General features: G+C 40.7%; 1 protein-coding gene across 2 annotated transcripts in view; it reads right to left on the reverse strand.

Annotated features, from left to right (window-relative positions):
- GRM7 (glutamate metabotropic receptor 7) overlaps positions 1 to 25,121 on the reverse strand; it is a 420,893-nt gene that overhangs the window by 324,940 nt on the left and 70,832 nt on the right. The window lies entirely within an intron of this gene.

The following is a 25,121-nucleotide window of genomic DNA, read 5'->3' on the forward strand; positions in this document are numbered from 1 at the left end:
GGAAGAATGGTGTGATGATAGCACATCAGTCAGTCAGGTAATACGGCAATACAGCAGATACATCACATCCGGGGGGGGGGGTTGGCAGAAAGGGGTGGAACTGCTTACCTGGCCTCCTGTCAGCCGTGTTGCTGTGCTTACCAGGAGGAAGAAACATGAGGCAACAGGGAAGTCAGCACGGTGCAAGCACAGTGGCAGAGCCACTCACCACTTCTGCAGCTGCATGCTACAAAAGTATTGGCACTCAGAATATTTGTTTGCTATTAGTATATATTATTACAAATTCCTGCCAAAGGTGCTGTATGATGTAATATATCCCCAGTGCAAGGAGACTGGAGAGAGAGAAACTGTGCAAAAACAAAAACAAAAAACCCAGCTCTCAAAACAGGTGATAGAGATTGAGCATCATAACAAATCCAGAAAGGGTGGGAAAGATCTTTGGGAAGAGTGCCTGGTGCCCTAAGAAACATGATTAGAAACCTGCTATAGACTGATAGTGAGAAAACAGAGAAGGAAAAGCCACCCCAAAGCTGCCATATCCTACTGAGGAGCAGCTTATGAGAGATTGTAATCATCGCTCAGTAGTGGATTAGACTGCAAATCTAACAGACCAGAACATAAACTACAAAACTCTGACACTGTCAAAGCAGACTAGATTTATTAATCCGAACGCTGTTCTGTGTGCTCTTTGATTCTGCCTGACCCATGCTACAAAACATTACTAACTTGAAAAAGTAAACAATCTTTTTGCTGTGTCCTGTTTCTTTTTGATTAACCCATGGAAAAGTTAGCAAAGCGGGGGGGGGGGGGGGCAGGGCTAAATGTGGATTAAGGCAACCCCTTTGACCATGTTGATTTAACAATACAGAAGTTACAATACAGATTTACTGAAGCCCTGGAGGTTATTTCAAAGTGGTTCAAAATTAATGTATTAACAGTGGTGGTGGCTTCAGACATTGTACCTTTGCAGACCTGATGAAAGCACAAGTGACCAGTGTTTTATCTTTATATGCTTAAAGAGTTCAGTCCTAGCAGACCACATGTTTAGACAGGCTTTTCAGTACAAAAGCTGGGCCCACTTGATGCCTGGTTTTCACTCTTCCCACACCCAATTATTCTAACTAACTCCAACCATTTTCTTCTCTGCCCTTTTCTGCCAACATAGTTAGCAAAAGCAATTTTCATGTTACAATCAAACATTGCATGCTGTTTTATCAATAGATTAGGGTGGAATATGACATCAGAAATGATTTCCTTCTTTCCATCCAATCCTTTTCTCCTCAAACTTCCATTGCCGGTTTGGAAGAAGCAGAGAACAATCCATGTTTCATTTATAACTGAAAGCTTTAAGGAGGAAAGCTTTAAGGGGGAAATTCTTTGCCTATCTGTCTGCTTGTCTCACACAATGTACCCTATGGGTTATACGTGATCAACCATCACATAACTTCACATATCACGATAACCAACTGTGGCAAAAATACAATCTGGCAGACAGATGCCTATCCCAGGCTTGAGCAGCCATTAGCATGCGGGGTGAAAACAGGAAGAAGAAAACTCAAGAGGAAGCAAAGACCCAGGCATGCAAACATCTGAAATTTGGAAGATGGGACTGTCCCCAGGTGGCATTGCTGAAACAGGAAATCTGAATGGGAAAAGAAAACCTAGAGACTTAATTAGCAGAAGAGTGCCAGACGTCAAAAGACAACATTACCCTGTTCTCCATCCACCTTGCAGCTTTCAATGGTTCACGACAAAACGCACCAGAACTGCTCTTAAAAGGATGCAGAAATATTCGGAAAGTGATCTAGCCAGCATCCAAAGAAGCTTTCAGCAACTACGGGCTTTGCAATAACTACAAGCAACGAAGGTCTGTGCTTTTTTGACCTGGATTTGGCAAATCCCCTTTGAAAAGCAGCAACAGCAGCAGCAGCCACTTATTGAGAGCACCATCTCCTGTTTTTGCTAGTGCTCTATATAGACAAAACTGGAATGAAAGGGGCCTTTCACAGAATGCACACAAAAAACATCTTGTAACTGTGAAACAATTTGTAAAGAGAGGGGTGGGGGAGCATACAGCAATAAAACAATAGGTGCCATTTAGTTAGAAAGAGACTCAAGCGCTGCCTTTTTTTCCCAACATGAAACATAATTTTGTTTCAAAAGGCAGTTTGACAAGACTGCAGCTGTTGCAAGGAAAATCCAATACATAACACAGTCTAACACCATGACAACATATCTTATTTTCAGGGCTGTAAAAAGACAGTTGAATTTCTGAGCGATAACACACTAAAGCAGCTTAGGCACGTAATATGTGCTGATACGTTTGGCCACCCACACTCAGATTCAAAATGAACCATATCATAAACACAACAGGCTCTAAATTATATCACAGGTAGTTAGCTGCTTACAGCTGCAATCCAATGCACACTTACTAGGGTTGAATTCAGTGGGATTTGTTTCAAAATAAAGATGTGAAGGATTACACAGAAAACCTGCAAAAACAAGATATATAAGCCCTTTTTGGTCAACTGTAAAGAGTTGATCGACACGATACATTTGCTTTGAAAGTGTTTACTGTAACCATGTACCCCTGCGTACGCGCAACATTTTATTCTAGAATCAATGAAGACTGAGTATCTGTTTTTATTATGCAGCCCACATATCAGGGTTTTTTAAACCCCTGAAACGTTTTAACCGGTTCTTGAGAAACTGGTTTTGTTCTGAAAATAAAAGCTTGTTGCCAATTGATTCTGAGTGTGCATTTGAAAACAGATGTGGACAGGCATGGCACTAGAGGTGTAGCCACATCTGTCCAATGATGTAAGTGGACATAGACCAGGATTGCAATCTTACGGTCTGCAAATAAAAACATCTTGAAGATCCCAGGCCACAGAGAGGTTAGGCTGGCCTCAACTAGAGCCAGGGCCTTTTCGGCCACAGCTCCAATCTGGTGGAACACTCTGTCACAAGAGACTAGGGCCCTGCGGGACTTGACATCTTTCCACAGGGCCTGCAAGACAGAGCTGTTCCACCAGGCCTTTGGCCAGGGCGCAGCCTGACCCCCCTCCTCTGGCAATCTGCACAGAATTTTGCTTATTGGTTGCCATCATTTTGATTCTAATTAATTTTTATAATGAAATGTTTTTAGAATTGTTGGATTATTTTGATTGTTGTTAGCCACCCTGAGCCCAGCTTCGGCTGGGGAGGGCGGGATATAAATAAAAAAAATTATTATTATTATTATTATTATTATTATTATTATTATTATTCCACTTCCTTCTTCATTCACCTGGGGTGGGGGCAAGGAGGAATATGAGTGGATAACCTAATCAAGGGAAGTGCTTTCAAATATGTATCTGGTAACTGTTGGCATCATAGGAGCCAACTCCTAGGGGCAGAAATCCCTTCATCCCACCATAAAAGATTTGAGGGGGCTGGGGGGGGAGTTGATGGGCAATGCCATTCAAGTGGTGTGCATACTCCACATCTTGTGATTAATTTTGTGGGGCTGGGGTTACCCCCCCCTCCAATATTTTATTTAAGTTGGCACCCCTGTTTGGCATTCATACAAAGGGTTGTAGTTATCAAGCAGTTAATACTTTTTATATATTTTTAATTAATTTTTCTGTTTTAGAATTTAAAGCACTCATTTTTACATCCTTATGATATCAGCGACTTCTTCTCTTTCCTTGGTTCATTTTACATATCATAAATCCCTACATATTTTACAGAAACTATACCATTCAGTGTTCCATTATTACATCCATCATAACTTATTCACACTGTTGAATCTATCTTAATGCTGCCAGCATTTTTAGCTGTAAACAGTTATTTCCCATATATTCAATAAACGTTTTCCAATCTCCTCTAAACGTATGTTCTTCTTGTTCCCTTATTCTATATGTTAAATGTGCAAGCTGTGCATATTCTGTCAGCTTAAATTGCCACTCTTCTTTGGTTGAGACCTCGCTCGTTTTCCTTTTGGGGGCTAACAAAACACAGGCCACAGTAGTGGCATACATAAATACTTTGCATTATGTAAGCATCCTGACTCATGGAGTATGAATCAGCATCACTAATTAGTCTGCAGCTAGTTAGTATGAAGTAAAGGTATGATTAGAGGGACGTGGGTGGTGCTGTGGTGTAAACCACTGAGCCTTGGGCTTGCTGATTGGAAGGTCGGCAGTTCGAATCCCCGTGAGAGGGTGAGCTCCCATTGTTCTGTCCCAGCTCTTGCCAACCTAGCAGTTCAAAAGCACATCAAAGTGCAAGTAGATAAATAGGTACCACTCCAGTGGGAAGGTAAACGGCATTTCCGTGCGCTGCTCTGGTTCACTAGAAGCAGCTTAGTCATGCTGGCCACATGACCCAGAAAAACTGTCTGCGGACAAACGTCGGCTCCCTCAGCCAGTAAAGTGAGACGAGCGCCGCAACCCCAGAGTTGTTCACGACTGGACTTAACTGTCAGGGTTTTTTTTAAAAGGTATGATTTACTCCCCCTGCTGGCTTCTCCCCTTTATGTGATGTCTCCTGTATGAGCTGGCATACCTGTGACACCTGGATGCTGGTATTGTAAGAAGACTGCATTATGTACCTTGATGAACCATCCAAGACTGCAACAGGAATAAAGCTCTTCTTGGAACAAGGTTTGATTCCTGAGTGCTTCATGGGGGTGGGGGGTCCTTCCCATCATTCACTATCTCCTACAGTAACCACACCCATACCTGTGTATGGCAGGATCTAAAATCAATCTAGACTGAATTCAGCGTGTCAGGGATGAACATCAGCAATTCCAGATTGATTTAATTCCAAGGGCGTCTCTATAAATTACCTCAGTGGTGGTTAACTCAAGGCCCTCCAGATGATATAGGACTTGAATTCTTATCAACCCCAGCCAACATAATGATGGCCAGGGATGATGGGAGTTGAAGCTGTACATCTAATGGTCATAGGTTAGTCACCCCAGATGGTCCTATACAATGTAATAAAGAAAATGAAAAACTGTATGGTTGCAAATTTGGCAGGCATGAGAGAATGAGGGCGTTTTTTGTAGTCACCCCCAGATTAGAACTCCCTCCTCACCGAAGTGTGGACAGCATCAATGTCACCATTCTTTAAAGGTGCAATCCTAAATAAAGTCACAAAGAATAGGCCCAACTGAATAAAAACAACCTTGCTTTCAAGCAAACATGCATTGGACTAAAATGTTTTTTTAAAACTATTTATTTCAGGCCACTTTTTCTTGATTTAGGTTTTTGCATTTTACTGGCTTAAATCAGAATCCTTTTTATCTTCAGCAACTCCTATTTGCTGTTTTATTTAACTGGCCTATGTTCTTCATGTGTTTAAATGACTTTTTGTGCTTTGTTGCCAGATCAATTGTCTGTGTTTGCTTTCTGAATTGTATTATGTTTTTATGATATGTAAGCTGCCTTGTAAGAGCACATTGATCAAATAAATAATAAATTACCAGCTTTCATTCATCTATTGCCCATTTTCCAACACTGTGCACCATGCATTATTCATGCGCTCCCAAGTACACAACCATGTCATCTACAAATGACATTTGCCAACAGACATAGAGTTTCCACCAAAATGTCATCTACAGCTAGAATTTGTTGAATGCAGAGGTTTGCCCTCAACCAAACTTCTGAATAATTCTGTGAAATAAAACAAAGTGTTTTCATAAGGCTAAGGAGGTTTCTAAGGTGAGGTTTGCACACCCAAATTACTGAAAGAAGTATGAAGAAGAAGAAAACATCAATAATATAATCTTATTCATATATCATTGCCAGCCTGTGTCCTTTTGACTTACACATTCTGCATTATGGTGTCAGAAGAGATACTCAAGGAGTGGCCTCAAGATACTGAACTCCAGGGTTCCATTTTGTGTTCCATTTTGAAGTTTGGAAGAAATACATGGTGGGAAATAGTTTTTCTAAAAGGATCAATTATTTTCTGAAGCCTGTAGGCCGCACACCCATTCCATGACATTATCAATGCCTTGCCAAACTTCTGAACTTGTCCCAATCCTATAGAAGTAGACTGAGCCTTCCCTGTGGCCTATAACCCCTGAAACCTTGGTAATTATTTCAGGGTGTTGTTGCTGTTGTTTGATGGGGTGGGCTAAGGTCAGCATGTGGGGTGGATTTAAAACAAAGGCCTGGCTTCACATTCTTAGCTGCAAAACTAATTGGGCAAAGTTGAGGTCAGTCATTCCTTCAAGTTTAATTACTTCACAGTGTTGTTTTGAGAATAAAATAGGAGGGACCCCATGTGCTGCTTCAAGTTGGAGAATGAAAAATATATTTAATTTCATTGATTTTTTTAAAAAGTAAAAAAAAAAGATTGTTTAAAGTCTAGCAATGGCTCCAAAACTTGGTACAGAATATGAGTTGTACAGCTCATCATGTTCTGAAGCAATATACGTTGAACATTATTTCCCCCAGAGTTCTTCTATAGCTCAGAATAGAAAATGAGATACAATGAGGAAAGCGAGTGGTTTTTAACTTACTCTATTTTTAGACCGAGTCCTGGACACCAACTGCTGCTCACACACAGGTAAGAAAAAGAAGAAAGGGGAATTGTTAAGCTTCTACAGATCTGTGGCTAAGCCCAGGAGGTAAGGAAAGTGTTATGATTTGCATTCAGCAATGCATCTGAGAGGAATTATCTTATGTTTTGTTATGAGCTAAAGAGGTTAACAGTGGCGTGCGGTGAAAATTTTCATGGGGGAACAGTTAGGACTAGATGCGCCAACTTGCAAGGGCAAGGGGGGGGGATGAGCATTGTGCCTCCCTCCCTAAGCCAGGCATAAGCTTTCTAGGCTTTGGGAAGGTGGCAAGAGGGCTCTTGGACCCTGTCAGAACATCACAGCTCCCTCCCTAAGTTGGGCAGAAGCATCCCGAGCTTTGGGAAGGAGGCACCAGGCTTTAATGCTCTAATTTACCTAGTCCCCCTAGTCCACTGACCACACACCACGGGAGGTTATGCAGTTTGAGCTAAAGAGGTTGAGAAATCACAGGGCAAGAAACAGCCGTCAGAGTCTGTAGTAAACATATTTGCTCATATTAATGGTGCTGGTTGCATTTGGAGATTCTCCTGAGATTGGTTAAGCAAGATCTGTGACTGCACAGCAACTCCATCTCCTCAAGGTTTGGAAGCTTGGGGACTTGCTTATCTAGCCCCTAGAGCTTTAGAAATTTCTTTTGGGGGTTGGTTGAGCTGAGTCCAGTTTACAACATTCAGATGAGATTTTAAGTCAGTTTAACACAATGGGACAGTTTTCTTTTCTTTTGTAAAAAATATTGTTAATTGGTGAACCCTTTCCAAATTCCAAAATAGATCGATGTGGATGACTTTAGAAGTGATGGACCAAGTCTAAGAATTTCAAGACTCTGCAGTGACAATGTAGTGCTTTAAAATGACACCCAAAACAAGAGAATAAATACCAACTGGTTCTACCTGCCATCTTCTACATCATTCCCATCTCACTCTGTCGTACTCAAAGGAGAGTGCAGCAGATCTGTTCTCCACTGCAGTTCCCTTGCTCCCAGCACCGAGTATTAAAAATTAATTCACATAAATACGTTTCACAGCTAGAAGAGTTAATTAGATTGCATCCATTTAGTTTCTAAACCATTAAATAAAGTTTTTGCATTGATTTACAGATTATAGGCTTGTTCATCACAGCAGCAGCAGCAGCAGCAGCAGCAGCAGCAGCAGCAGCAGCAGCATTTATTTCCATTTTCTATTCCAAACACAGTTTCTTCATGGAAATCAATACTGACCTTTGTAAAGCAAGAAATAAATGCGAAGAGCTCTAAAGGCCAAGCTTTAAAATGTTAAATTTTTTAAATAGTTGTGGTTAATACTAGAAGAGAAAAACAACAAAGTCTGAAGGCGCCAATATTTTGCTTCTCTGTGAAACTGCAAATAAAAGGGACCAATACGTCAGTTATTAAAAATGCAACTGCCTATGATGCTTCGGTGCCGAAGACTCTTGACGCAAAATGTATTAAACACGTGCAATGATTACATCAGTCTAAATCAAGCGCGGCTTGCAGACGTTGTTGGACTCCAATTCCTATCAGCCCCAGCCGCTTGAGGGCCACAGGTCCGTCACCCTGGTCTAAATCTCAAGGGACAATGAGATTAGGCAAGGATGGCATCAACTCAGACAATTCTGAGAAATTACAGCATTGTGGAACTGTAGATTAAGACCACATTTAAACAAGACACTGACCATGGGTTAGGCAGTTACTTAAACAGATGATATATTTTTTTTTTCTTAAGGCATCTACCATGGGCATCCTAGGAAAATGAGTCAGACTATAGCTAGTATTGCCTGGAAGGCAGTGGCCTTCCAGGAGATGTTGGCGATTGAGTTTCAGACTTCTGCATGCACAACCTGGTCCCTATTTCTGTGCTGCAGCCCTTCCCTTCCCTCTAAGGGGGCATCCACCATGGCCATGGTTTGCTTAAGCTGCTGTGCTTGCATGAGGAGATGCTGAGGAACAGACTAAGGCACAGGAAAACACCAGCAGAGGGGAAAATCAGGCTTGATTTCTATTTTCCCACTCCAAAATGTTGAAGTCTGCCCTTGTGAGAGAATTGCTTCATCTGTCTTTCTGGCATTTGGCAGGCTTCATTCCTTCAGAAGGGGCAACCATGCCTGCAATTTACATCCAATTCTGGCAGAAAATGACTGTGCCTTTTTCTTTTTAAATTGTCAAACTTTGTAGTTTCCTTGCATGATGGCCCCTGCATGGACCTGCCTAAAATTTGGCAGGCTTGAGCCATTCTGGAGGGGCTCCTTTGCCTGCAAATTCCATCCATTTATGTGAAATGAGGGGCAAAGTTAAAGCCTTTTTTTCAGATTAGGAGGGTGGAGCAAAACAGCAGATTTAGCAGATCAAATTCAGACCCAAATAACAAATCAGATTGGGATGTCATACAGTGGCTCCTTCTACTGGATCAGGCCGCTTCCAAACACTATAGATACAGAAAGAAGGTAAATCGTGTGGCTGCTGTACACCACTGCACTCAACAACACTGTGACCTTGGACACACTCCCTGAAATGTTCGGAGGCATTTTCCTAAGATAATGGCAGGAAATAATTGATTTAATGAGAAATCTTATTAGGCCGTCTTTGTGACAACAAAGACTGGCAGGAAGACTTTGGCTACAAGACAGAAATAAATTTTGCAGGCTCTTGGAATAGAAGAAAATATAGCTATCTGCAGAATAAAATTTGGAACCCGGACTTATCAAAAGATACACTGGCATTCAGAATGCTAAGGAGAAGTTGTAGGTGGTCTGCACCAGAATTGGCCTCCACAGTCACTTACGGACTCCTTGTTAAAACTGTGTTTATGGAAGACAATCTTACTTGGCTACTAGTGATCTCCAAAGAAGAGAAGAAGAAACTGCCATCTGATCTTTGAGAGCATTCATCAATGGAAAAGCCCTGCATTGTAAATTCAGTTAAAGACTTCCAGTGGCAGCTATAATCACAGCCTTCCAGGTGTCTTCTTGATATCAGCAGAGCTGTCCCTGTCCCTCTGCAGGAGTACTAGCCCATGCCTTAATTTCTGGCTAGTGTTGCTGACGGCAGCAATCTCTTTTCATGCTCAGCCAATTTCACCACCTGCTTCTTAGTCATACTCAGAAAGTAGCGAGACTTTTGGAGTCTTCCGCACCATCCTATACATTCATTCTGAGATCAAGCACCCTGATGCATGCTTCTTAACATGACTAATAGATCATCAGTAAGTAAGAAGTACCTCGGCTTCAATCCAAAGGCAGCACTCCTCCCCCCCCCCCCAGCTCTATGAAAGGGAAAGAATTATCACTAATTCTCCTGTTAATAAAAGGTTTCAAATCCTACTGATGAATGAAGTCATAAATGGTGTCTTTCATTCAAACACCATCTTGTCAAAAGGAACATATGAATGAAAATCCTTATAGGAACTGTTCACTTAGAAGTAAATCAATTTGCTTTCAACAGTCTCCTAGAGGCACTTGTTTCCTTTTAAAGTGGCATTCAGCATTAAATCTGTATTACAGCAGTACACTGGCTCACAAGGCTTATAGATCCATGGTCCTGAGTTGATATTGCTAGACTTGTGTGTGCTGTTTTAAACATATAACACACATAGCTGAGTTCTAACATGCGAGTACATCAGTTAACAACTGCAAATTCAAGTACAGTGGTACCTAGGGTTAAGTACTTAATTCGTTCCAGAGGTCCGTTCTTAACCTGAAACTGTTCTTAACCTGAAACACCACTTTAGCTAATGGGGCCTCCCGCTGCTGCCGCACCACTGGAGCCCGATTTCTGTTCTCATCCTGAAGCAAAGTTTTTAACCTGAAGCACTATTTCTGGGTTAGCGGAGTCTGTAACCTGAAGCATATGTAACCTGAAGCGTATGTAACCTGAAGCGTATGTAACCTGAGGTACCACTGTAATGACTTCTGTGTGAATGGGCCCTCTCAGTTTGACACCAGACAGACAGATAACAGAATGTGTGAACTGGTTTCCAATGAAACCAATTCACACATTCAGTTTCCAGCTCTCAAGGCTCTGACATTCTTCATTCCATCAGCACGTTCAGCAAACATATGAAGTGCGAGTCACAAGGACAGGCATACTAACTCCATTTTGGAGTTCTGAAATTCATGGGAACTCTTCACAAGTACAGGAGGAAAGCATACCTGTTAGTTGGCTCAATAATATTTACCCATCCCCTTCTGTTAAATCTTCAAAACATAGATTCCACAATGGTTTTCTTTGCCATCCTTCACAGAAGTGCCTGAGGCAAATGCTATTCTATGAGGTAACATACAGAGATATACAGGAAGCATAAAGACAATGTGGTGCCTGAGGCAACGAACAATATGGTTCTCTCAACTGTCTCCTTTCCATGTACAAAAGCCAACTGGACAACAGTCTTCAACACACTGGTGAAGATATGCAGGGGCCTGTCCTCCAACACCTTGTTGCTCTTCCTTACTCTTCATCTTCTGCTTGAGGCAGCCATCTCACACTACCTAGTGGTAGTTGCAGGCATCTATGAAACTGTTCCAAATATGGGAAGATTCCTCCTCCTGCTCAGTTCCTGGCTGAGTTAAAAACTCATCTGTTTTCATTTGTAAACCTTTCACAAAATTGTAATGAAATGAGAGAACACTTCTATGGGAAGCAGAAACAGAAATAGTACGTCCTCAATTAGGCTCTTTATGCTGCCAGTTTTTCTTGCTTAATACTTATTACACCAAGATATACAGTAGCATTCCTTATCCTGACCTGAAAGTTCAAGTGATTAAGTAAGAAACAAATAAGTAAGAAACAAAACTGGTTAAATTTAATATTATCTTATTATGCTATCTTATTGGTCGGAGGAGGGAAAGTTGCAATAGTTTGGAAATTAATTTTCCTTTGTACAAGGCTTCTGTTATGCCACTATATAGACAATGTTTTTCTTAAAAGCAAGCACTGCAGATCCCCTTTTTGGCCTTCTAACATTAGTATATAAACACCTGCACATTGCGTCCATCTCCAAATGTCTCTGATGTTTACATCTTGCCATACAGCCCTTTGGCTTGCTGTCATGTCTATTCTATGCTGTCCCTATTTGGTGAGCATATTATTATTATTATTATTATTATTATTATTATCCTTTGGGAATGATTCATTCCTTCTAGTTCATGATTCATTCCTTCTAGCTGGATTATAACTCTATCAAAATCCTCACAATTTTTTTAATAGGAAAACATGGTGACCTATCTGCAAAGTTTAACCCTATATAATATCTAAATTACCGCTAAAGAACAAAACCCAAACTCTCTTTTCTGTGGACCCTGAAATACTGCAAATCCCCAGGAACAAGAAATATAGGATGCTGACGTGATGGAGTTCAGGAGACCAGTGAGGACTGATGAGTCAAAAGCAAATATAATATTTTGTGATTCAGCTGCAAAAGCATTGCTCAAACCAGCAGAGACAGTGTTGAATGAGCATAGGTGTGGCGCCATCATCACAAATTCCAGAAATAGGTGCTTGTTTGAAAGAAGACCTAGAAATTCACACTACTGCCGAACAAGCAAGATTGTAGTCTTCTGTAGTCCTAATAGCTATGTGTACGTGGGCAGCTGCTACAATATAGATCCACAGCAATATTAAAGACTTATTCTTGGCTCATTTCCCTGGTGGTTAAATACTATCCTCTGTTGGGGAATTTACATCAGTAAATGACGGAGTCTTTGATGTACCAACATCCTTATGATTGCATGCATTCCTAAAATATATGAACGATTAACAATCACAGATACTTATAAATGAGTTTAATTCTTTTCCATATAAACTTGCCTTCTTCTGGTCTTTCCTTTATATTATTTTAAGTGCAAGGTGCAACACAATTTATTTTTACAGACTTCTTAGATCGTTGCACTCCAAATCCACTGAATTTGAAATCTTTGTATTTTTAGTGATGCTGTGAAACTTATTATATTGGTTTACTTGCTGCTGCTTTATTGATTGTTACTGTATTTTGATATTTGTTGTAAGTTGCCCAAAGAGCACAATTACTGGGCAGCAGACAAATACTGGAAATAAATAAAACTGTTACCATTTTATGTAAAATGCCCCAAGAACAAAATGATAAGGAAGGGATTCTATAAACTTTGGAGACAGCTTCCCCTGTTCTCCACATGTTGTTGAATGGAAGAAAGAGTTGTACAGAAATCAAATTGATGTCAATAAAATAACAAAAATCACATTCTCCAAGACCACAAAATTATACTGTGTGTGTCGCAATGCAATAATAATTTGATACCACTTTTCACCAATCAAGTATCAAATATGCTTTCTTGGAGGGTACTTCAAGATGTCCACTTTGCAATATTTTCTCTCACACCACCAGCAGCCCAGTCAAAGATACCGTTGACAGGCTCTGTGAGCAGGTCTTGTGATAATTTTGTTTACAAAAGTACTCGGTTGTAATCCAGTCTTCCCAGTGGATTTCAAATAGCGAGCAGCCTTCCTCTCTTGACATATTTCTAGTACAATATGGGCTAGTGTGGGCTAGCAGCAAAAGACCTGCTGCTAAGGTTCAGTTCCTGCTTCAGCTGCTCTTCTGTACGACCAGAGGGTCTCTATGAAGGATGGAGGCACAAGGCAGGCCAGCTCTATTTCCAAAGCGCCATCTTAGCTATCTACATTTTAAAAGGTTTTATTTAAAGAAAAAGACTCTTAACACAGCTATCTTGTTGTTGTTGGCACCCATCTGTCTCAAGAGGCAATGGAGTGTACCTCCAGAGGTGAAGTCAAACTGCTGTGTTAGCAGAACCAAAGTGATCTTTCTGAGGCACAAGTTTGGGCAGTGTATGGAGGTCCTGGGCTGCCCAGATGATAAGCCCCCTTCTTGGCCTCTCTGATGTGCTCCAGGAGACAGAGGAAGAGCAGCCCAAATACTTGTTGGAAAGAGTTTAGCACTGAAAAGCCAATAAGGAAGGATTCAGGTGAAACAATGAGCTATGTCACTTTGGTGCCATTCAGAGAAAGTCTTGTCCTGTGTTGCCGTACACAATATGCCATATTGTAATGACACATAAAACCGTTTAGGATATAGTTCCGTTCCACCTTAAAAGGGAACAGGCATGACTGTTGTGTGTCACACGCCTGTTTACTTCTAGCACTTGCTGGGAACTTCCATTTGTATATTTCTTTTGCTTTATGCTGCTGTGTGCTTGGACACGAAGCGAAGCAGACATGTTTCCCCTTTGTTCCTGAACTATGCTGAATAAATATCTGTAAATAATGCTTACACATGTCTTTGTCCACCACTTCCGTTGTGAGAAGTTATTCACTCTGCTGATAAGAGCATGCTGAGTCTCTAAACGTATCTGAGGCTCGTGTCACTGATTGATGCTGTACCGGGAACTGGAGATCGCCCGGCTGCCGGCCAGTGGCTAGAGTCAGCTGGGGGCCTGCCAAATGCCCCCGTCTCCCCGGCAGTATCCCAACAAAAACAGGACCTCCAAGAAGGATCGCAATTCAGAAGTAGGGAGATTTGGGAGCAGACAGTAAACTATATCACTATATAGATATTTTACTTATATTGGTATTATGTAGATGTTATGTGCAACAAATATAATTTCCTAGTAGAGTTTGATGTAATATGGAGGTGAACTATTGTCAATGAACTGACAAAGAAAACAACAAATTCTACCAGATGATTAAATGTTGGTTATATACCCACCCAAGATAACAAGGTGTGTGCCACCAGAGCAGTCTGATTACTGGAGTACAAACCATGGATTAATAAAGTGCAAATGGGACACAATTTCCTTTTCATGGGACCAGAACCTACAGCCTAGGCTGCTGTGCCACACAATATCAACTTACTACGTTTATTAATAACACATAGAAAAATAATTTCACAGCTTTCTATCAGTATGGAATCTATTCTCCTTTGCACGCACAGGTCTAGTTCTTGAAACTGCTCTGTGGAGAGGCACAGACTACATTAAAAGGGGAGATTAGACCAATTTGGCATTTGTCTCTTCCAGAGTGAATCCCTAGGAGCTCCGGATTGATCAAACTCTCAGCCTCATACCTCTTTTTCCACTTGCACTAAATTATAGATGGCTGCAGTAGGAATGTTAATTATTAATTGGAATGGTTTCCAATTGATTTTCAATTACAAAATATTGTTTTCTATGACATTCCAATAAGGCTGCAGGAATCCCATTAAATCTGAAATGGTCGTCATTAATTTCCACTAAAACACATGCATACCAAATCTCCCTCTCTCTTGGTTGGCAGCAGTGAATTCCATTATTCATTTCCATTAATTTCCATTTATTCCAGGCAATTCTATTTCAATTCTCCAACAGCTACCTGGCTTATCAGTATTCCGAGCTTTCCAATTTGACAGGAGCACAACCTAGCTGCCAACACCCATTCTGGCACATTTGCAAGTTTAAGACCTCAATTGGTCTTCCTGATAGGCTGGAAGCAGCAGCCAATTCATTTAGACAGTTGTCTTTAGACAAGGAGGTGACTCTAGACGTGTATTAAAGCTGTGCTTCAAATTCTTGGCACTTTAAAATGGAGGATTCTGCCCCCCTTCCTCTGAAGGAATAAAAATGATTCTCAACTGTCTTCCTAAAACAATCCTAAAAATAAATTTGCAACCATCTTTCTAAATTATCATTTACTCCACACACAACTCCTTTTAAAATCTGTTTTCTAAAATGCTCAGTCACACAAATTTATAAGATTATAGGCTGCGTACATAAAAGCACACTCCCCCTTTTCTGGATAAACAAACTCAAATAACTGCTATTGCAGGGTTTGCTACTTGAGCTCTCTAATAGGAGTCAAAATAATAGTCACTACAAACTAGTCACTACATAAATGTAAAAATCACACCCTTTCACTCTGAAACGCCAGGTTGTGTAATACAGGGTAAATCACACATATTGATTAGTTTATTATTAGCTTATTAAATATTAAACATAACTACAACTTAGTGTTTTTATATGTAAACTGAAGTAGAATATGCTTCTATCTATGGGATGGTATGCATGACCCAAGATTAGTACCTACATATCTAAGAATATAAGATCCCCGCTGGTTCAGATCAAAGGTCCATGTAGTCTAGCACTCTGCTCTCACAGTAGCCAACCAGATGACTGTGAGAAGCTCACAAGAAGCCCACCTAAGTGCAACAACTGGTATTCAGAGGAATACTACCTCTGACAGCGGTTCCCCCACTAGCCCTTCACGTTGCAGGTAAAAGTTCACAATTAATTAAATACACAGTATTCCTTCTTGTGAGTATACAACAAATGGCAAATGAAATCTAATCTTGGGAAATTTGTCAACATTAATTCATCTGGTAGGAGTTGAATTTCTCTCAGTTGCATCTTGATTTCATCTTTTTTAAACGTTTACTCAAAGAAGTCTCCACAGAAGGATCAAAATTTATCTCACTGACTCAGAAATTACCTACACAATGGTTCTCATGACTGCTTAGCAATCTAGACACTGAACATTTTTCTGGGTACCAGCTTTTATTTCCAGAAATACTACCTTCCTCTAGGTAATCATCACACCCATGTAAACTTATAGTGTTGCAAATACCACACACAGAAACCAAATCCAGTGATACCAGATGTTACCTGTAAAGTGTTTTTGGAGTATTAACTAGAACTTCAGTACCAAATGAGCAGAAATTTAAAAGATGTGGTCCAAAGTTTCAACTTGCACTTCCCAATGTATTAAAAGACAGCAAATCCATTGTGTATTTATGTGAGACTATTTCCCAATGCAGGCTTCCTCAACCTCAGCTCTCCAGACATTTTGAGACTAGAATTCCCAGCATTCCTGAACACTGGTCCTGCTAGCTAGGGATCATGGGAGTTGTAGGCCAAAGACATCTGGAGGGCCGAGGTTGAGGAAGCCTGTCCCAATGAGTGTAGTGGGACATTCATCTGAGTAAGTGTACAGGAGGTTGCACTACATGTATTTAAAGAAGGCTAAATGTAATAAGATGGTATTAAAGACCATCTTGGGCCAATTTGAAAGACGCTGCCGATGTTCCACATTATATCTGCACTATACTGTATATTTAAATCAGTATCATACCGTTTTAAACAGTCATAGCTTCCCCAAGAACCCTGGGAACTGTGGTTTGTTTAGGGTGCTGAGAGTTGTTAGGAGACCCTTATTCCTTCCCAGAGCTGCAATTCCTAGTATGGGTTAACCGTAGCTCTGAGAAGGGAATAGGGGTCTTCTAAAAACTCTCTGTACACTTAACAAATTACAGTTCCTAGGATTTCAACAGAAATGGTTGACAACCTATCTGAAACTCTTGGCATGTTTTCTGCGGCACTCAACATAGAACCAAAGCCCAATTGTAGCTCCATTGAACATAACCAGTTGGTTCCCCAGCTGTAAATCTGCAGTTTTGCTGTATCCAGCATCTTTCTGGAAAGTCTAAAACTACATCAGGACAGATCTATCCAATGTCAACAGACCAAAGACAAACTCTTCATGGTTTGAAAAACAAGCCCAAGCCCTCCAGTTCCAGGAAATACAGCTAGTGTACTTGGTTGAACTAGGGATCCATGAGCGTTCTTCCACCTCTATGAAAATTACTACAATGCTTCCCATTCTAGGCTAAGGGAACTTTATCCTCACACCTGCAAACAACATCTGTCTTGATGTTGTTTTAGACTTTCCAGAAAGATGCTGGATACAGCAAAACTGCAGATTTACAAGAGGTACAGTATTTCAAGTGTGTACATAAAAGCACCAATTTATTCCTAAGAAGTGTGCCATAAAATCAACATCTGTTTTAAACAAAGTTAATGAAGGACTATCCTGAATAGTAGATGTGTTCAGAAGTTGCTTTTTAACCAGCGTACCACAGAAGTGTGCTCAGGTGGCCTATCAGCTGCCTCCATATGGCACAATTGAAATTAAAATGTCTGTGTCTGTGTGTGCACATGGAGAAACCTACTTTTAAGACAACAACTATACTGGTTTTAAAAAATGAAAAGAATTTGAAGGCAAATACAATAAAAATCAAAGTTTCCCGCGGTCATATTATATTACATCCTATTATATTTTCTATTATTAAAAATGAAACCTTACGCCACATGATGATGGTTAGAGGCTGCAACAGAAAGCAGCTTGTGCCAGGAAGTGATGCTTTTCCTGGCCAGTATCATTTACCCTAAAAATAAGGCCACTCACAACACCATATTATCAATTATAGCGAATGAAAAATAATGGGATATTTACCCAGGTGTTCATAACTGTCACCACCATCATGGGAAAACAACCAGTCATATGAATGAATCACAGGTCACAGGTCAGGTGAAAATGCAGACATTAACAGTATTTCATAAAAGAAGTACTTTGTCCTGTGTGTTGACAACTGTGGGAGCAGTGTTAGGCCCCACCTGTGTTAACATATTTAAATCAGTATCCTACCACTTTAAACCGTCATGATTTTCTCCAAACATTCCTGGGAACTGTGGTTTGTTTAGGGTGCTGAAAGTTGTCAGGAGACCCTTAGTCCCCTCATAGAGCTACAATTCTCAGACTGATTGAACAATCAATCCCTCTTCCCAGAAAAATGGGAACTGTAGGTCTGAGAGGAGAATAAGGGTCTCCAAAAACTCTCTTGTTTCACTGTTGTGCTCACTGGAAGGGCAGGTCGTGAAGCTGAGGCTCCAATACTTTGGCCACCTCATGAGAAGAGAAGACTCCCTGGGAAAGACCCTGATGTTGGGAAAGATTGAGGGCACAAGAAGAAGGGGACAACAGAGGACGAGATGGTTGGACAGTGTTCTCGAAGCTACCAACATGAGTCTGACCAAACTGCGGGAGGCAGTGGAAGACAGGAGTGCCTGGCATGCTCTGGTCCATGGGGTCACAAAGAGTCGGACATGACTAAATGACTAAACAACAACAACAAAACTTTCTTAACAAACTACCGTTCCCTGGAATGTTTGGAGAAAGCCATGACTGTTTAAAGTGGTATGATTCTCTGTTACATGTATCATCTGATGGAGCCTTGGGCTGTCACAACAAAGGATCTTGTGGCACCTTAAAGACTAACAAATTCATATTAAGGTATAAGCATTCATGGACTACATAAACCACTTAATCAGTTTGATGACCCCCAATTGACTAAAATTTATGCCATAATTAATTAGCCCCTCTTTAAGGGTCCACAAGAGCTCTTGCTGACTCAAAATTTATTCTTGTGGCCTCTTTCATTCCCATCATTGTCTACAACTACTGGTCTCTGAAGAAAACAATGAAGGTGTAGTTATTGGTGGTCTCGAAAAACTCTGCAAAAACAGCAAGTTTTGAAGAGGGATTTAGAAGCAGAGGTGTGTGACTTGCTGTTATCTGCTGAACAAAGCTCCTTGCATGGACATTTTCGCATTGCAGTATCACTTAAAGAGTCAGTTGGATGCTGGGGTCCCGAGTGGTAGCATGATAGGGTGGAGAATTCCTCAAGGGAGGATATCACTAATATTCTGTAGCGCAATAGAATTCTCCACGTGGATTCCCATACGGCTGTTCACAGTGTCAGCAATATGAACCCAAGGTGTGATCTCCTCATTATTCTTAGCAAATGAAAATCCCAGATTTTGACATGACTAATGGTTGAGTTCCTAAAATAAAGGAGGAAGGTACCCAATCTGCTCATTTTCACAAATGGGAAATACAAAGCATGCTATTTCCTGCAGCTTCCTCGCTGCAGATTCATCGTCTTAAATGAAAAGATGCATTATGATATCGCCTGCCGAGAACTACAGAAGGTATTTGCTGAAATCCTCTCAGTCTGAAAGCTTTTCCAAACTCTTCTGGTGATGATTCTCCCCCTCCCACTGTCATAATGAGTAGGATTACGCACCATGTGATTCATTCATAACATTGAGAATCTTCCCACTCCACATTAATTGGTTGCCTCTGGAGAGTTTGAGGATGCTCACAAACAGGATCAAGCTCCATCACATGATTCATAATCTTAGAGATTATGGCAGGTAGGGAGAGACAAGTCACCACAGGGATGCCACTTCCAGCAGTATCTCTGTGGTGGGGCACATTATATAGGCAACTCTCAGTTTAGATGCTCCAGTGAAGGAAAACGGTCTAGAGAAGTGTGGTGTTGTGTTGAAAGTCTGGTCCCACAGATGGATCAGGAAGGAAGGCTTGCACTCCAGATGCATATAGCATATCCTGAAATGGACACATGAAGCTGCCTTATACCAAGTCAAACCATTGGTCCATCTAGCTCTGTATTGTTGACACCATACCAACTGGCAGCGGTGATGCTGTATTTGACAGGAGTTTTTCTCAGCCCTACCAGGAGATGCTAGGGACCTTCTACCTGCAATGCAAGGGCTAGGCCACTCTCCATGAAACTGGCCGAAGAAACTACACAGACAGAAATAAAACTATGAAGTGACCACCCAGGTATTAATGTGTGCCACTCAGACAGGTGCAAAGGGTGATATCCATGTTAGTCATACTCAGAGTAGATCCAGAGAAATTAATGGGTGTGGCGAGCACACAGGGCCCCCGGACATTTGACGGTCTATTGACCCTGTGCCACCACTGTGATTGATTTCTTCGCTGCCACCAACCCGATTCTCCTCACAGGTACACACGGAGTCCAGTCAGTTGTTAATGTTAACAAATAATCAAGTTTATTTTTAGGCATGAACAAGCTTATGGTTTCAGTTAATTTTTCTTGGAAGTTTCTTAATCTTAGTTCCTTAGCTGTCCTACGCGTTCCTAACAACTTCAAACTGATTATTCCAACTATCTATCTGACTCCACCTAACAATTCCTCTCACTCACAACTCGACCAACCCACAGACTATTCCTCCCTCTTCCTTCTCCAACTCCCAACTCTCAACTGACTTTTACACAACACCCCCTCTAACCCTAACTCCTTCTGTCAGTTTCCACTGGCCAATCACATCATCCTCATTTTAACCCTTTCCTTATGACCCACCTAGGAGGCATACGCCACAATGGGTTTTAAGGAAGAAGATATTTAAATACATTTATTTAAACATTAAAGCCACTGATCTGAAGGGGTCTACTCTGAGTATGACTTAGCTGGATATCACCCAGGGTATTTATTTTAAAGCACAGACCCCCACTTTTCTGACACACACATGCTCCACAAGTCAAAATCAAGTAAAATATGCAAGTTTTCTCACTTCTCATGTGCCCATTCTTCAAGAAAGGAAATTATTTTATGGTTTTGTAAATAAGAAATATTAAATGGGGGGGGGTACCTTTACTTGGGCGAGCTCCCTGAACACAGTGCACAATTTTAGTTATAGCAAAATATTGTTATATTTACAAAAGGAAATTATAAGGTTTTGGAAATATTTGACGTTATAGGGAAATGTTTTTAATTGGGTGAGCCTCCTAAATACACTGTACATTTTTAGTTATACCAAAATATTCATTTTATTCTAGAAAAAAAACACCAGATTTTATTATTATTTTGATCAATCCAATACATGGATTACAATTATAATTCTGTAGGAACATCTTGCAATTTGCTATTAGGTTTGTTTTTTTCTGTGATAAATTTGTACTGCTGGTATAAAATTGCTTTTGTTGCTATTATAAAAATTGTATTGCTATTATAACATTAATAATGCATTAAATCATTTGGTCCTTATTTCTAAAGGTGCCATTATTATAAATCATTGTTTCTGGATTATTGCTTCATATTTTAAGGAAAATGACATTTTCTGTTTCTATTTTCAGTTTAAAGCTTGTTCCTATGGCATTTGTTATTCTGTCCTCTACTATCTTGGGATATTGATAATTTATGAATTCCTTCGAAATGACTTAACTGGTTCCATGTAGCATCACTATTGCATCAAATAAAATGCACATTTTAAAGACTTTATAGGCTTCTTTCCCCATGCAATAGCACTTGCAGATAAGTGCTGCTTAATCCTTCTCTCCCAAAGATGCCTCCCAAAGGCTCTAAGTGGATTTTCCCTTCCCACCCACTCCCCATACCTCTCTTGAAAGTATTTTACCTATCTTCTGTAATTTCTTCTCCCATTCTTCCTTTCATATGCAGCTTGTGCCTTATCCTCTGATTCCCACAAACTGCTAATTTCTTTCATCATCCCATCTGGTCATTTTGCATTCATTTCTTCCTCCTATAACAGCTTTCCTTTCTCTTATTCCTTCTAGTCTATCCCAGTTTGTTATAAGAAGTGTTAACCTTTTGTATCACTTTCTACTTCTTTCCCCCCAATACAGGCTCTGGCCTTTTTCCCTCAGAGGATAAAGATCTTCCTTCCTCCTAAACCTTCCTTTTTCCTGTACACCTTTACTCAGCATGCAAAGAGTTGCCAGTGCTGGCACTGGACCAGCCAAAAGCCTAAGGGGTAAGTACCGTATATTTCACTCTATAGGCGCACCAGACTATGGGACACACCGGACCATAGGAGGGAGAGAACAGGAAAAAAAATCCCCCCCCCTCTCTGCTCAGCGCCCCTTCAGCGAAGCAGCAGGAGAAACGGAGCCCTTTCCATTTATCCTCCTGCTTCGCTGAAGGGGCGCTGCGCAGAGAGGGAAAACTGTGCAGCGCCTCTCCAGCGAAGCGAAGCCTGGAGAGCAAGAGGGATTGGTGTGCACTGACTCCTCTTACTCTCCAGGCTTCAGGCGGCTATCTGCAAGCCTTCGGAGCACAGAGGGAACTCCCTGAAGCCCCCAGAGCACAGCAGGAGTTCCCTGCGCTCCGGGGGCTTCAGGCAGCTTCAGCGAAAGCAACGTGAAGGCTCTGGAGCATGGGGGGAGCTCTCCAGCTGCCCTTCAGAGGCTTCGCGTTGCTATCGCTGAAGCCAAGGAGCCTGCATTCGCTCCATAGGATGCACACACATTTCCCCTTCATTTTTGGAGGGGGGAAAGTGTGTCCCATAGAGCGAAAAATATGGTAAGAGGCACTGGGCAGGCTATGGAACTAAGGTCCATCTGAAAATGGTCTGAGGTTGACTGTTGAGTCCCAACCCACTCTTTTAAAAACAATGGTCTACACAGACAGACAGTGGCTCTCCAGGGTTTCACACAGGGGTCTCTCCCATAAGACCTGGAAATACTGGAAATTGAACCTGCAACATTCTGCATGCATAGCACAAGCTCTGCCACTGAACCATAGCCCTCCTCATTTAGTTTAAGTCAACTGAAGAGTGTGCCTTGCTAAACATGCACAAAACGGATGCACATTTCATTCTTCATTATATACTATAGTAAAAAGTTAATATTTTGAAGTGGTGGGGTTATTAACTGTTACATTAACTTAGAAAAAATATTTTGCAAAAAAAATATCACATTTCCTTCTGGTATTTACTTATAAAACAGTATATTCTTGAAACCAGGCACAAACAGCCCCGATACTTATTTCTGAAACCCCAAGCAGAACACTTTTCAAAAAGCATATATAGCATTTTCCAATTTGCTTCTGAATACATTGACTTTTCTTGTTATTGTCCACACACATTAGGTTTGCTTCTATTTATATCCTGAAGCGTGACTTTTCTTGCCAACAGTAAGTATATCCTTTTTACAATACGGATGTCCCTTAAATTTTGAAAATGATCTTCTAATGGCTATATGGGGGATAATTAACTGCTTCTTTGTGGAGATAATGGGATTTGCAATGAGAAAAATATTGGTATTACCTTTCCCAAGACCTCTGTAAATGGCAAAATCCCAGTAATTGGTATTGTTATATGCTTAGCTGTTATTCCTAAAATTACCATAGATAAATCTATCAGAAATTACCTCCTTTCATATTATTTATTGCATTTTGTCTTGGAAATAGATCGCTAAACAGGTAGGAAATGCCGACTTCCACCTTATGCAGTAAAGACAACAATCACAAAGTTTCATTTGCCTCCCTGAACAGATTGGGGTGGGTTGGTGGGGGTGTAAGTTATACTTGTAAAATTAAGCAATTCTGAAGTCTGGACAAAGTGAAAATACAGAACAGTTTGGTTCGTAAATCAAGACTTTTATGGCTTTTCTTTCTTTTTCCCCACTGAAGAGATAAATGGAGTTGGGAATGGCTTGCAAAACAGGTCAGTTAATTTATGCCTCACCTGTTAAGCATTGACTGCCATTTTTACTCAAAGCTTTAAGAAAATACTGTGTGTTTAAGACACACTGATCCAACATCAGTCCAGTTCAGAACCTAGATCAATGCAAGTGCAAAGCACGTTGAGGAATTCTTACAAAAAAGATTTAAAACTTATTATTCCTGTAAAACAAGGTGCCTGAAGATATTCACGCAAAACTGAAAGGTGACCATCCCAGTTGGGCCAGTATATTAAGCCAAGATGTGCACATCTATTCCCCATACACATTGCTTCCTGCACTAGAGTCACTATTAAAGCAGGCTATTAAAGTTCATTATTCTCCACCTCTAGCATTGTAGCTAGTGGTATGGGGAGCTGGCAAATGACAGCACAAGCCTTATCTTTAGGGCAATGGTGGACAACCTTGACCTGCCAGCAGCCACAACCAGCATGGTCAGAGAAGTTGGGAGCCGTATTCCAGCAATCTCTAGAGAGCCACCTTTGCTTTAAGGCATTGGTGCTTGTGCAAATCATCCATTGTCATTCGTGAAAATAAGAGTTCTCAATTGCTCTCAACTCAATGAAGAACTTGGATATTACACTCCAGACCCATAATCAAACCGATAATACGATCCCTTTTGGGAAATGAAGGAATGGGGGTTTATGGTTGAGGCGAGCCCTTTTTTTAACCAGGTCTAGGTTTTGTGGAAGACCTCAGCTTCTAATTGGCCTAATGTTTTCCAAACTGGGAGAGTTTGTTTCTGATGCTGCCCATTCATCCCTTTCTACATTTTTTTGCCACCCCAAATTTCTGATTAATTTGAGTTTCTATTTTCTTTTTCACTGAATCTTGCATATAATATATTTATTTTCACTTTTTAAAAGAAAGTTCTGTTCTCAGAGGATAATCATCATTCATATTAGTTCATCTAAGCAATTCCTTTTGCTCGGAAATGCTTTTTTAAAAAATTTTTTAGCTGATCTAAGGTTTCTTCTCCTCCCCATACAATAGAGATTTCAAAAGAGACAATTTTCAGTTAGAGAGCTATTCCCCTAATTAAAAGTAAACACGCTTTGCAAATGCACTCAGCAAGTATCTAAAGTAAGGTGTCTTCAGGGAAATTCCTTTTTATCGTGAAAATTCTCTCTTCCACTTGCCAGCTTAGCAGCAACAATTTTGAAAACACAAAGCTATCCATCAGCACAAATATGTAAACAAATCTGAAACCTCCACTCTGTGTCTCAGAAGAAAGAAAATGAAATAAGTGCAGTTAAAAAGATATTTATCTGCAAATTTCTGTATGGATACATATGCCTCTGGAGAATCTATGATGCCTTCATCGGTGCTTTGCTTGAAGTCAATAGTAACATTTCCAATTATCAGGCCCACATTAAGTAAACAAATTGCCTGTTGGCCCATTATCGTACGTGCATGCTCTGAGTAGTAACGCTTTGCTTCCACATCACA

This window comes from Podarcis erhardii, assembly GCF_964252035.2.
Source record: "Podarcis erhardii genome assembly, chromosome: 2".
Taxonomy (NCBI): Eukaryota; Metazoa; Chordata; class Lepidosauria; order Squamata; family Lacertidae; genus Podarcis; species Podarcis erhardii.